General features: G+C 30.4%; 1 protein-coding gene across 1 annotated transcript in view; it reads right to left on the bottom strand.

Annotated features, from left to right (window-relative positions):
- Nucleotides 1-14,929, bottom strand: part of LOC121116998 (uncharacterized) — a 35,360-nt gene that overhangs the window by 19,723 nt on the left and 708 nt on the right. The window lies entirely within an intron of this gene.

Genomic DNA, 14,929 nt, shown 5'->3' with positions numbered 1-14,929 from the left:
CGAAATTTGAAAAGTGACTCTACTTTTTGAACACACCTTGTTCATTGAATACAACAGATATTATATTTCCTTAAATTCAACATTACACATTTTTGACTTCAACACAGAGAAAAAACGATATTTAATTTAAGAAAAATGACCTTAATCGGAGGTATGCACTCTCTTGAGTGCCAATTCTAATTTTTAATTTTTTTCTATGTGATTCCATAAATAATCAAAAAAAAAAAAATCCGATAGACATCCCATTTCCTCAAACTCAAAAATTCCAATGGGGATGTCAACCCACACACATAGCCTAAGTATTCTCCCTGACAACAAGCTCAAGGTAAATGATCAACTTTATGAAATAAACAAAGATCCTCTATGTTTACCTTGTTTAGTTGTTTTCATGAGTTAACTATTGTTGATTAAAAGCATCTGACTCTACTTTTCATGAACTCAAAAAATTATAACATACGTGTTGAATATTTATACTGGGCCGTGCAGAATTATTTACCGATTTTTGTTCAGAACATATCGCGGACAATAATGACATTTGAATGACTTGAGAAACAATTTATTCATTCATTTTTAGAATAATAAAATAGTTTGTGATCAAATTTAATCAATGTAGCCACCATTTGACTCAATGACACTAGTCAGGCGAAGTCTGAAGCTGCCACAGACTTGCTGGATGTAATCAGCGTCCATGGAGGCCCAGGCCTTGTTGACAGCAGCCTTTAAGGCATTTATGTTCTTGTGTCGTTTATTGCAGGACTTGGTCTCCACATGCCCCTAGATAGATAAGTCTAGTGGGTTCAGATCTGGGCTCTGAGGGGGTCCTTGTCCAAAAGTTCATGTTGTCCTTGAGCCACTCCTGAGCTTTCTTGGAAGCGTGGGCGGGTGCTCCATCTTGTTGCATCTTGTTGAAAACCCCAAGGAGAGTTGCCGACTATGGATTTGATCCACGGAAGGACCTTGGACGCCAGAATCTTCACATAATCCTACGTTGTTAATCTGAGCCAGTGGGGAAACATACCGGCTTCATGGCCTTCCCGTTGGATCTCCAAAGCTCACAACACGGTAATTTTGCCTGTTGAAAACAAGATCGGCCGTAAAAGTTTTCTCATCTGAAAAAATGATGATGCTTCCAGATGAGCTCTTGATATCATTCAAGATTTTCTGGCACGCTCAAGTCTGACTTCTCACTGACATTCAGTTAGCAGAGGGCGTTCAGTACGCCTCAGGGACTTTCCTCCAGCCCTTGTCAATGCCCTTGAAACAGTTGATCTCGACGTTCCCATCTTTCTGGCCATGTCGACAATGGACCTGTTGGGAGTCCTCTTGAACACTGCCTTTACTTGCCTTGTTGAGACAGTGGGCTTCTTGCCAGCCCCAGGCTGGAATGCTTGAGATCAACCCCAGCCTCCAAGTGCTTGGAAACGTTGTAAATTGTCTTCAACGAGGCCCCAACCTGTTCCTTAATCTTGTTATGAGGCACTCCCGATCGGAGGAGGGCTGCAATTTCGATCTTCTTTGTTTCCTGATTGGACATGGTCTCACGTGTGGAAGTTGTTACGCTCTCACAGGAAGGATTTTTGTTTATTTTAACGGTAAAAATACAAAACAATCAGATTGGTTGCCATAAAACCTCTTAAAAAATATATTTACATTATCGGTAAATAATTTTGCACGGCCCAGTATACATAAATCAAGGACCTTTGTTTAGAACTCGTTTCATTACATACTCAGTCATTGGTTCTTATATTGATTAAATTAAACAAGGGAACACTCATTTAAAAAAAAATTAACTCGAGTAAAAAAAAGAAATTTATTTTTGAGTGCCGAATCTAATACAAATCTCCGTTTTTCTCTGTCATTTGAATTCTGAAATATCTTTGATTATAGTAATTCGGGACCATTATCGTTCAGGGTCATTTTTTCCCTCAAAACAATCCCCGAATTAAAAGTAAGAAGTTATGTAAAAGTGTTTTTTAATGATTCTTTATCTTCTTCTAAACCCGATATATTTCCATTTTTAGGCTGAAAAATGATGAAAACCGACACTTTTCTTTAGACCCATACAACTTATTCATAATCAAAGTGATGATGAATATCATAGCTTATATTATAGAAAAATAGTGTTTAATTTAAAAAAAATGATCAATATAAAAATATCTCTAAGGATTTTTGTTTCATTTTGTATTTTTTAAGTGATCCCAATATGAAATATTAAAATTATCTACTCATCGTGTATGGATTGCTTTATTGTTTCGATTCTGGTATCTCATTCCCAAGGAAGGAGTGAAATCTATTCCGTTATAAGTCTAATAGTTTTCTTCATTTGAATTTTCCTCCCGTCGTCCCTCGTGGAATTCGGAATCCGAATTCCTAAACATCACAGATATCCCAATGTCATAAACAGATATGAATTCAATGGAAATACGAGTGGACTAATATAAATATTTTCAGATGTTCAGCAAAAAAGATCACTTCAAATTAAATATCTTTTAATAATTGAGATTTAATTCTTCAAATTTTTTTCCAAAAAATTTCACTTTTTGGATATACATTTTTTTAAATCCAAAAACCAAGCCTCCTCCCCCATCCCCTAAAATATAATCCTGATGGCGAAATGGTATTTTTTAACTATTATTTAAAATATTGAAGAATTGGAATTGCCATCGAATATTTTTATATGAATCAAATCGGCATCAGGATTTTTTTTTCAGCATCGTCCCATCATTACTAATTTTTGCAATTTTTTCCTGTTTTTCTCCCTGTTTTGGAGAAAAGTTTTCTACATACAATAAAAGTAGCAACATGAGGTATTGTAATATTTAGTAATGGGATTTGGAAACTTAAAACGTGCTTGGCCAACAGTTCATGTACAGGTGTGCACGTCTAAAACTGAACACTCCTTTAAATTTTCTTGACTAGTTATAAACAAAACTCCAGCAAAATCTAAATAGCAAAAGTGAAACAACAGCCGATAATATGGAGAGACGTAAAGTCGCAATTTTGGAACTTTCCGCGCGGTGAAAAACTCCCACTGAAATTGCCAAGGTTCTTAACTGCAGCCGCACCACCGTTTACAGCGTCGTAGCCAAAGGGACTCCTGAGGTGACCACAAGATCTAAGTCAAGGCCTCGAAGGTCGGACGAAATGGTTGCGGCCGTGAAAAAGTATATCAAGGACCAAATAGACAAGGTCACCGTCAGCGGCCTCTCCAGGGAATTCAACGTCAGCAGAAGGACCATGGACCGGCTATTTAAGAAAGATCTTGGCCTTAAGGTCTACAAGAGAACCCCTCGTCAAGCCCTCAAGCAGTAAAATATAATGGAGTGTTCCGTTTCATACGCACACATCTGTATGTTCAGTTACTAATAAAAATACTTTATATTCATTCTGAAAAATATGTATTTTTATTATCATCTAGACCAATAGAAGATAAGCAAGTTTTTAAAAATATCTATTTGTGCAAAGATGGCGCAGATATACTAAGTTCTAGTAATAAACAGATAAGTATAGTAACTCTACTAATAAACGCTAGATGGCGTCGCTATATTTAAACAAACTACTAATAAGTAAACAATGCACATGCCCCATTCAAAATAAATTCAAATTTCTTTTGGCAAAGTTGTTGATCTCCAAATCTCAGATTGATATTATTAATAAAAATGATCTTTGCTCTACTTAAAATAACTGACTTACTACCACTACAAAAAGTAATTATTTGGATTAAATTAAAATACACAGTCGATATTAAGTAATTATATATTGTACATATTTTTAAAGCAATGCAATAATGCCAAGCTTGTTATTAGTTCATGCAGTTATTTTTGATAAAAGGATTAACAATGCAGCTATATTAATTGAACCCGTTTTGCATGAAGCATAGAGTGTGCGCTTCTTTAAAAAATAAAATGAAAGTATGGTTAAAGTTGTATCAGAAAAGTATGTTGTATAAAATTTAAGTTTGAGAAAAAATTTCAAAAATTAATTTTTAATTATTATTATTATTTTTTTTTTTTAAATTACAAAAATCAATAGCTACTTAAAAAAAATTTTTAAAATGAAATTTTACATAATAAATTTTTTTGAAAAAAAAAAACTACAAAAAATCATAGCTAGTCACAAAAAATTTCAAATTTTAAATTTTTGCTTTGCTGCAAAATTTGCCCAAATGAGAAATGAAATTTCCAATAAAAAAAAAAAAAAAAATCCTTATTTGGCGGTGGCTACAGCCCACCTCCTGCAGAGCCCCCTGAATTCACACTGTCAAAAATTTTAGAAATGGGTAAAAAAGAATGGGCTCTTTCTTTACCAGGCCTCAACCCCTCGGTTATTTTGCTTAGCAGACAAAAATAAAGGTTTATTCATATCAGAGTTTAGTATTTCTCCGTAAAACTATCGAAGAAGCATGGATATAACTTTTGGAAAAATATATCTGTACAACAATAAACTCTTTCCACAATCATTTAATGGATCTATTGTCTGATTAGTTAACTAAACACTTTTAAATCTCATGAATAACCCTGTATCCCTAAATTTATATTGAATATGTACATAGTACTATACACTGAGAAGGGCAATTACTACATAATATGATTCTTTTACTTATGGACATCACATTTCCATGCTTATAAAATAAGTATTAAGCATAAGAGCATAGTCTGAAAAGTTTCCCACCTAAAAATGATACCATTTTTATTTATTGAAAATAGTAATGATAGTCTCTTTGTAATTCTGAACACTTATCCTATGCAATGCACCCATACTTGTAACCTGTGCATAATCTACTCATTATTCTCCAAAATAATTGTTCACGAGACCCTTTTTGTTTATGGCTCAATTACTCAGAGTTGGATTGACTTAGAGACTTATAATAATGAAAGGTTTTGTGATTTATAGAGTAAGAATCAAATTATTATTTGTGTTTCAAACGTTGAATAAGATACCAGTAACTTTTTCAGCTATTAATACAAATACCAACTATTCTCAGAGATTTGATACAATGACGTAAGTTTCAAACTACTATATCAACATGGATGTTTTTCTTTCTGAATGAAAGGTTGAGTGATATATTCTATTTCATTCAATATTAATACTTAAATATAAGGAAGCTTGAGGACATACAAATAATTTCCTGATTTCAGAAAATTCGGGAAATATAAGTGGTACATACCCCTGGTGTTAGCTAGGCTCAGAAAACTTACCCCTTTATTTATGTAGTTGTTTCCGCTCTAATAGATCATTTTTATTTGGCATTTTAATTGTAGAAATCGAACGTCCTGGAGGTATGAATAACCCAGTTATATCAGAATAATCAGACTTTTTTCATTAAAAATATAAGAAATGCTAAACTATTGTCAATTATGTATATGGAAGTCAACCATGAGACAGACAAATTAAAGGATTTAAACCTATATTGTCTATCAAAAATCTATTACTCTAAGGATTGAATCACTTTGAAAGTCAGATTTAATTTAATACAATAGATGTGCACCGGGCCAGGACCACGGGGTGTTGTGACACTACTCCCAACACATGGATTGGTATAGAGTCTGAAAAAATGTGATGTCAGTCGGCAAATTTGAATCAAATATCTAATGATGGAAAAAAAATCCTAAAAAAGGTAACTTTATATTTGAGTTGGAAAAAAAATAAGAAAAATGTTTTGCTTTTGAATAAAAATAGATAATTTTACAAATACCATTATTTATTAAAAATGAGGATGGAAATCACTTGTCTAAAGTTAAAGATAAGAGTAGACAACACCAGGTAATTAATAGCACGTCCTTTTAAAGTTTTTCTTTACTTTAATAAGAAGAATTAAAGCACCTTGTACTCGGATATCTTTAGGCCCATTGTCTACATTTAGAATTCGAAGAAAACAATTAACTGTGAATCAAGTATTGGAGGAATCCATGAAACTGACAGCATCTCACATTCTTATTTACTCTATTCATTTACAAGACGGAGTTAGAAGTACAGATAAGAATCCGTCTCAAGATTTGTCTCCCCTAATACTTATCATTATGCAGAATGAAATTTTCTAACAGAAAAAGAAAAACATAACTACTGTGGTTAAGTTCTCTAGAGGTTGTTTGTCTAGGGCTGGTTGTTACGGTAGCAGGGTGTTACTCTTTCTAATTTATTCTTCCATTAGAAAAGGAAAAACACACCTCACGGGGATAGATCATCAAGAGTATGTTTGTCAAGGAGGGGTTGTGAGGGGGTAAATGCCCTTGTACCATTCTATGATTGTAAAAAAATGTAAAATTAAAGTTATGGTAGAAATTTACACCAGCGTTATTTTATGTACCAATATCAGATCCTAATATATATTAAAAATATATTATAACATCATTACACCTTCTTATTTACATATATGCGTGGTGGAGCTCGACCTTATGAACCAAGGGACAAAACGAAGAGAACGATATCTATATTTTTCAAATATTATTGGGTACAAGATACGTTTTTTGTCGAGTAGACTTTAATGTTACTGTATAACTAGCAAGGAAAAGGTGGGAGCTTGACTGAAATAAGACTCTTGTTAACATCCGATGCCGTTATATGATTTCTGAGGGAAAAATATATTACTGTTATAGAAAAGGAAACCTTCTACATTTAAAATATTATTAGAGAGAGAAAGGTTGGCCTCACTATTTTAAAAAAGAACGACAGCACCTACAGTTTTTCCTTTTCTAATCGCAAAACTGTTAATTTTTTGGTCGTTTTGACCATCCTTATGTATAAGTAAAATGCAATATTTGTAATAAACAACTAAGTTTAGAAATTAGAAAAAGAACAATAGTTGTTGAGTGGGCTCTGTTTTTAAAATACATAATATTATAAATATATTTAAAATTGAAACATAATTATAATATTTTCCCTCCACTAATGTTATTTTAAATGTAGAAGGTTCTCCTTTTTATGGCAGTAATTCATTTTTGCCCTCCAAAATCTTAAAACAGGAAGCTGATATTAACAAGAGCCTTAATTCAGGTGTACCATATGTTTCGCTCACACGAGGAGACATATTGTACACCTGAATTAAGAACCTGGGGCAATATCATAATAAGATTTAAATTTATATATATTTAATAAATTAGGAATTTTTAAAACAATTTACAGCAAAGATAGGCAATAATGCTTATTTCAGAGGGAGAAGTTAACATCACAATAATAAACAAAAGGGATGAAAGAGCACACGCAACAACCCTTTTTTTCCTTTTCTAATTTATAAACATAGTTTTTTCATTACAAACATGTCATCTGTAGTTATAACTAGAGTTGAAATTTGTGTAATGAAAGAATGATAAGTAAAAATGGTTGTTGTGTGTGCTCTTTCTTCTTTTTATTGTTCATTAGTTGTATCACGGTCATCGTGGTATTAACTTCTCCCTTTGATGTATTTTTGCATTATTGCCTGTTTTTGGTGTAAATTGTTTTACAAATGCAAAATGAAATAAATAAATATGAATTTAAACATAATTACAATACTTCCCTTCCCTTCCACTAATACTATTTTAAATCTTCTTCTCTTTTTACCAGTAATTTATTTTTCCCCACCAAAATCATACGTATAACAGGCAGTTGATATTAACAAGGATGTTGATTCAGTAATAATAAATGTCAAGCTCTCCTTTTTAATTTGCGAGTTTTTTTTCAATACAAACTACTGAACTCTAATCATAACTAAACATGAATTCTCACCTCGAACTAAATGCACATGGCATAATCTGCGAAGGGGAGAAAAATTACATATAGTATGATGGATAATGACAAAAAATTATACAATGATGTAATAAAAAACTACATTTTGATTGTTGAAGAATATATTAATTATATAAGGAATCTATTTAAAATAGCAGACACGTTTAACCACTTTGTTTTAAAGCTTCAATCTACACAATAAATTAACTATTACATTTGCAAAGATGACATCTTAGGGACACTTTTCTCGTCCTTAACTTTTGATCCAAAAAAAAAAAAAAAAATTGTAAATGTCTAGCCATTTTAACATTACAGAGATTTTTTGTACCTATTATATATAGTGAAACTAAAGGACAATTTATTTCTTATGCATGAAGAAGTGTTCAATACATGTATCTTTTTTTTTTATTGCCATCAAGATTTATAGGGAATTTGTCCATTTTATTTAATAAAAATATCAACAAATATGTACCAGATGTTTTCGGAGTGTTCTTTAAAAATATGAACCTCCTTTTATGTAAAAGTTTGCGATTAGTCATATATACAACATATTTGTGTGTAGAAACAGATGTGTCATAAATTATGTTTTAACACTCAACCTCTCTATTGAGTTACATTGTTGGTCAATATTCTTATCTATGAACGAAACATTGAGTTATTTCACCAATTTAAAAATTTAAACTGTATTATGTGTTTTATTTTTTTCTAATCAATATTTAGAAATAATTATTGGCGAACTACCAATTGATTTGAAGCCCTTTTTTCTGTTATTTTTTTTTGAAAAACGGTTGTTAGATACATTAAAGATAACGAAATGGTGGATCCTTTTAGAGATGGTGTTAAACCAGGATATGCCCCTTACACACTTTTTTGTTCATTTCTTTACAACAAGACCCCGTAATCTTTTTTTGTCAAAACTTAGTTTTGAATAAAAAAACTTAACATTGCCAATATGATCTACCTTCACGGAAGTCATTTAGTTAGTTTTTGTCTATGAATATACTTTTTTTCCAGAATTTACCTTGTGTATTCATGGAGGTTGCGTAGCTATTTGTTGAGTAATACATGATACCCCTAGCAATGAAAATTAAATTTGGACAAATAATTATAAAGTGACTTTCCCTTCACCACTTGGTTCTAGCTTTGGTTCTGGTGTGAAACATGTCGTTGGAGGATAATAAAAAAGAAGAAAAGAAATGGATGGCAAAAAAAAAATTGCAAATATTTTTGTGTCTTTAAAGCATGAACGATTCTGATTCGACACTCAATAACCAAGCCTGTGCTAAACTGAATCAACTAAAAATAATAAAATACTCGGATTTAAATTTACTAAAAGATATAATGACGACATTAAATCTACTAAATTTGAAAAAAAGTGTCACAAAAGAAAAAAAAATATTAGTTTAAGTTCCTCAAGAATTATTCTAAAATGATCAATAAAAGTTAACCCAAAGGAAAATAAATGTACACATATGAAAGATTTCAATAAAAGAATAGTATATTTAATATAGTGTGCCCCTTAAATACTTTTTTGATGACTCAGAGCAGAAGCATCATACCTTGGGTGTTCATATCTATACCTATGTATTGATTGTACAAGCTATAAATGTCAAGAAGAAATAAATAAACTAATTAAAGGTCAAATACTATTAAAATTATTAAAAAATGAGAAAAGTTTATCAAAAGACACAAAAGACCTATGGCAAATAATTATTTAGTTAAAATAATTAGAAAATGTATGTAGTTTAATTCAACTGTAATGGAAACAACCTCAAGATTAATAATGATGAAAAAATATGTTACTAATCATATATGTGTTGTGTCCAGGGGCGTCCGCAGGGGCTGAGCTTGCGGGAATATAGCATATCCCCCATTTTATTTGGTTTTTCAATTTTGTTTTAAAAGCTGTTGATTTTTGGAAATCTCTTTCAAAAAGATTTAATTTTTTTGTGAATAGCTGTGGATTTTTGAAATTGAAAAAAAAAAAAAATATTTGAAAGTTAATTTTTGTGTAACGTCTTGTAAAGAGCTGTTGGTTTTTTCTACAAAATTTAACATCAGAATTTTATTTTCCGAATATTTTGTATTTGAAATTTAATTTCAAAAAATACCAAAACCCAGCCCCCCACCAAAGAAAACAACAACAACAAAAACATATATATATATAATCCTGCGGACGCCGCTGGTGTTGTTCCTTATTTAGGACTGAAGACTTCAGTCTAGTTCAGTCTCGGTCCAGTTCAATTTAGTCTTGCATATCAGTCCCAATGTTGTCATTATAAAGTTAGTCAGCAACGATGTTCTGTTCCACCGGAAAATTAACTAGCAACTAGCATAACCGATGACATCATTAGAATCCCAGATACAGGATTTTAACGATAGAAACTAATAGAAAAAACCTAAATATAGCGTTAATAAATAAGGAACAATGTGAAAAGAAATTTAAATTATAACATTCTTTTTACCTTTTATGTATTATATTTACCGATACAATGATTACTTATGACGTCACCAGAAAGAGAAAGAGTTACTTAATAAATCTGCAGTGTTTGCAGATTTTAATGTATTCTTGGGGCATTATTTAGCCTCTTTTATGTATTTTTGGGCGACTTTTTTTGCCTTCAGAGCACAAATGAGCTAATATTTTTTTGTAACTGTCAAATCGTTGGATTTGTTTAAAAAAGTGTACTAGGATATATCCAAGGTCTCAAAGATTAAGAAAAGTTCATTGGAAATTGGGATTCATAAGAAACAGCGCCATCAAACGCAAAACTTAATATATAATAGGTTAAGTGATTGGCTGAATAAAATATGAAGTCCATTCGGGATTTTTTTATTTTAAAAATCGAATCACCAAATCAACACCTTTTTTAATATAATGCATCGCGTTTTATAAAATCTGTATTTATAATCCTTACTTTATGTTTTTTTTATAAAATTTGAACTCGAGTTGAAAAATCATGGACTCAAGTCGGGTCTATCATTGTTTAAGTTGAAGCAACATTATTATGAAGCATTCCATATTTATTAAAATTTCTACAAACAGCGGTTCTTGGTCTAAAGTTATATATTATGCAATATTTACTCGTGTGAGGTATTTTTGGATATAAACATCTTCGGTGGAGGTATCTTGTACTGGAAAATATTATTTGCAGTCATTTTTAACCTAATCATATAACAAATGCATATTCCTTGTCATGTTTGAATAAATTAAATTTAATCATCAATTTGCATATAAAGCTTTTAACTATGGTAAGGCTACAACCTTCCCTGCAAAGTATTAGTTTTGGTTATGGGGTAACCCTGTTTACATAGATACATATATTAGAAATATTAAGAGCAATCAAAGTGGAAAGGGAATTATTCCTAAATTGCTAATCTAGTTGAAAACGTATTTTATAGAATACATTTGAACAAAATATACAATATATAAATACAGAAAGACTATTGCATGATTTTCATGCGTAAAAAATTCTTGGCTATAAGTAGAATGGGTCATTAGGTCTGGGGATTAACCAATTCATTATTTTAGTTTGTTCTTTTTTATTGTAAGATTGGAATTTGTAAATAATAACAATAATTTTCCATGATTTTCAATATCTCTCAAAAGATAAAATAGTATATAAAACATTATTATAAGAGCCAAATCCCTTTTCTTCGAGTATATTTTAAGATCTACAAACAAGAAAATGTTAAATCGAACAAATACTGATCAATATTTTAGAAGAGGGAGATGGGATTTTGGCAATCTTAAATCCTTCAGATTCATTGATTTTTCTCTTAGTTGTAAGGTATTTTCTGATTGATTGCCTCATCAAGTTGATCCATTAATATGATAAAGAACAGTTAATGCATTGTTCGTATATCTGCTGTTTTCGAAAAGTAGAGGCATTTGCTATATCTGTCTATAATCCTAGGACATAGTGATCCATCTAGACTAGTGATGGAAGGAGCCCAGTCGCCAGCCTTAAATAAAGGCCTCTTACAGGCCTTTATAATAATTGTAGAACCCATTGGCGCCTGTGATATTTTACAGACGTCTAAAGACAGTGATGACAATCATGAATTTATTTTCTCTGGCCCGGTTTTTTTTGTTTTTTTTGAAATATGAAGAATTAATTTTATTTTCCTTGGCTCTTGTGATTATTATTAACTCGTGAGTAGTGAATTTCCTTTTCTATTATATTCAAAGCCTGTGTGGGCTCATAAAAAGTTGGAGAGTAAGATTGAAGATTTGTTAGGGAGCTATAATGTAACTCCTTGGACTCAGAGTAGAATTGAGGTTCGAGACATCAGAGTAATTCTTACCAATGTCATTGTTTATTTAATTCTTTCTCTTCCCCCTTGTCACAGTTGATTGTAGCTGATCTAATGCTATTAAAAAAAAAATTAAATTGTCATGGTTACAATCTAAATTTTTGGATTCTTTGTTTTTAATATGTCCAAAATATACAGGATTTTCATTACTATCTAAATACCATAGATGGGCCTATATATTCTCCTTCAAAAATTATGTAATAAAAATTAAATTCTAACAATTATAATAAATAATAATAATTACTTATTAATTCAAAAATATCATACCTAGTCTCACTCCCGCCTTCCACTCGCTCTCTACAAAATGCCCTTCACTACAGATTTACACGATTACAAATTATAAATTGATCATCATTTTTAGACGATAATTTTAATCAATTTATTTATTTCATTCATTGATTGTACTGTATGTAAACATTTTCAAATGATGATATTTTAAATCCTTCGTGAAATATTTTAAGAATTAGGAAATTGGAGAATATTTTTCTTCATTATTCTTACCTAAGTTATTACATAAAATATTTTTTGCTCATTTATTGGCTTGAAAGTGCCTAAATGTAACCACCTAGACGGGTACTTTTTTCATGCAGATTTTCAAAACTAATCTTGGCACATCCATTTATTATTTAAAATGAGGGAAAGGTAAATAGTATACTCCCATAACAATAAATATACTCAATAATCGATAAGTTTTTATGTTTAAAAACTACTCCTTACCAAAAAATCTTTCGTATTTTCTCTCTCGGTCACTATAATCCTTGTACTAATAGGAAATCTTTAGCTTTTATTAAAGTGTATTAATATTACATTAATTAGCTTTTTTCCCAAGAAAAGGAATTAAAAGTTTTACAACTGATAAAATATACCAATTTAAAATTTACAAGTGCTTAATAACTTTATACTTCTATATTTTAAAGATTTTCCAATGTAGCCAGTAATAGGCTCATAAATTTCGTTCATTTCTCCTTTTTGCCAAACATTTTGGATGCAATTGTTCTTACAATTTTAATAAATATATTCATTAGTGTTGTCTAAGACCGAATTTTATCTTCGGTTTACAATTTTTCTGCTCTGAAATTGTGCATAATTATTGAGAAAAAATTTAAAATGATGAGTGTCTTTTCTAAAACCAATATAATTATATTTTGATCAATTTTTTTTTAAGCCTTTTTTTTTTTTAGTAATTTGGTACAACTTAATTTTTCTTTATCGTTTCTTTTTCAATTTATTAATCTTTTGTATTATACTTCTTTAGATTCAAGGATCTGTAATTTCAGAATTTATCGATTTCCCAATCCCTTAGGAAGTTATAAAAACTATGCTTTGGTTCAATCTCTTTTCAACGTATTGTTATGAGATAAATACACTTTTAACATAATATTAGATAGATCAAGACCGATTTTTGTGTGTGGACCGAATTTTACTCTGATATCGTTCTAAATTGAACTAGTTCGGCCCTACAAAAGTTATAACCTTCCTTCACTTATCTAGTATTTCATTTTCGAAATTCTACAAAAAATATTTCTTACAATACAATATGACGTTGATAAATGTGTACGAACATGAAGTCATCATGTAACAAGAGTCCATCAATCAATTATACAACCGCAAAAATAAAAGTTAGAGAAACAACTTATTTTGGTTTGTTTCTCTAATAATAATTGAATATCATTACTGTATATATATATATACAAAAAAATAGACTCAAGGCTATCCCTTAGATTAGTGTTTTTATAACTGCATGTCTGATAAAAAACATTTAAGTATTAGACACTATTGCATCATGCCGAGGTCAAGGATAATTATCTCATCCATTCGAAATATTCTTATTTACATATCAATAATTGTAGTTTACCCGTAGCTCAACAAGTCATGTAGTTGAATTCTGTCTTTACAAATAAATATTTCTTGATTGGTCCCACGAACAGCATCCCGGGTTTTTTTTAAAATTGAAAAATATAATGAACTATTTTTTTATAGAAAATAAAAACTTATTATGTTTTGTGTGGTTTTTTTTTTGGTTTTTTTGTACACTATTGGTTACAGACGTGATGATACATCTAGAATATCCATTTAATAACAAAACTGGAGAAAATTGGGATTTAAACTGAGTGGCATAACTAATTAATACATAATAAATTAAATTTTTACTTGTAGAACGTGCATTAATCTATATTTATTAGGGAGGTTTTTTTTTTTTGGGGGTCAACTTTTTTCAATTTCAATTAGGGCTAGTTCAATTTTTTGAATTAGCCATAATTGAAAATGATTGTGATACATTAATGAAAAAAAACCGTATGCAAAATTTCATTGCCCCTTGATGTCATCTTTAGTAAGCAGATCCCGTTCAATGTCTGAGGGAGACAAAGTTATTTTCGTTAATAAAGGTTAAAATACAGCATTCTTCATTACTTTGAATTTATTAATTATGATAAACATTATTCTAAACTATAAAAATATTCCTATATTTTTTTTTTGGAGCTGCATTATGGAGCAAAAAGAGAAAATATCATTAGAAAATTTTGATCTTTCCTTTATGAAAATGTAAAGAAATGAGGCAGGGTACACGAAGATTATCGAACTTTTCTAACTTTTATAGGATAATTTACAAAAAAAAAAAAAAACACTTTATAAGTATATTTTATAGGTTAGAAAAATATGTATCAAAATTATTTTATGTTAAACAACTAAAAACGTCTTCTTCGTATCTATATTTACTAATTAAAGAGTTTTTGCTTTTTTCAAAAATTTTATCAAAATGAGCGAACTAAAGATGACCTTGTATTTTGCGTGCGTCATTTTCATACCACATCACAACTCTTCCTCACTAGCAATAATCAAAATTCAAAAAAAGTTGAAAAACTAACGGATTTAATTAGTATATTAAGGGAATATCAACGTTTATTGT

Source organism: Lepeophtheirus salmonis, chromosome 4 (assembly GCF_016086655.4).
Source record: "Lepeophtheirus salmonis chromosome 4, UVic_Lsal_1.4, whole genome shotgun sequence".
Lineage (NCBI taxonomy): Eukaryota > Metazoa > Arthropoda > Copepoda > Siphonostomatoida > Caligidae > Lepeophtheirus > Lepeophtheirus salmonis.
The sequence above is the reverse complement of the archived record's forward strand: the minus strand, read 5'-3'. Positions and strand labels throughout refer to the sequence as shown.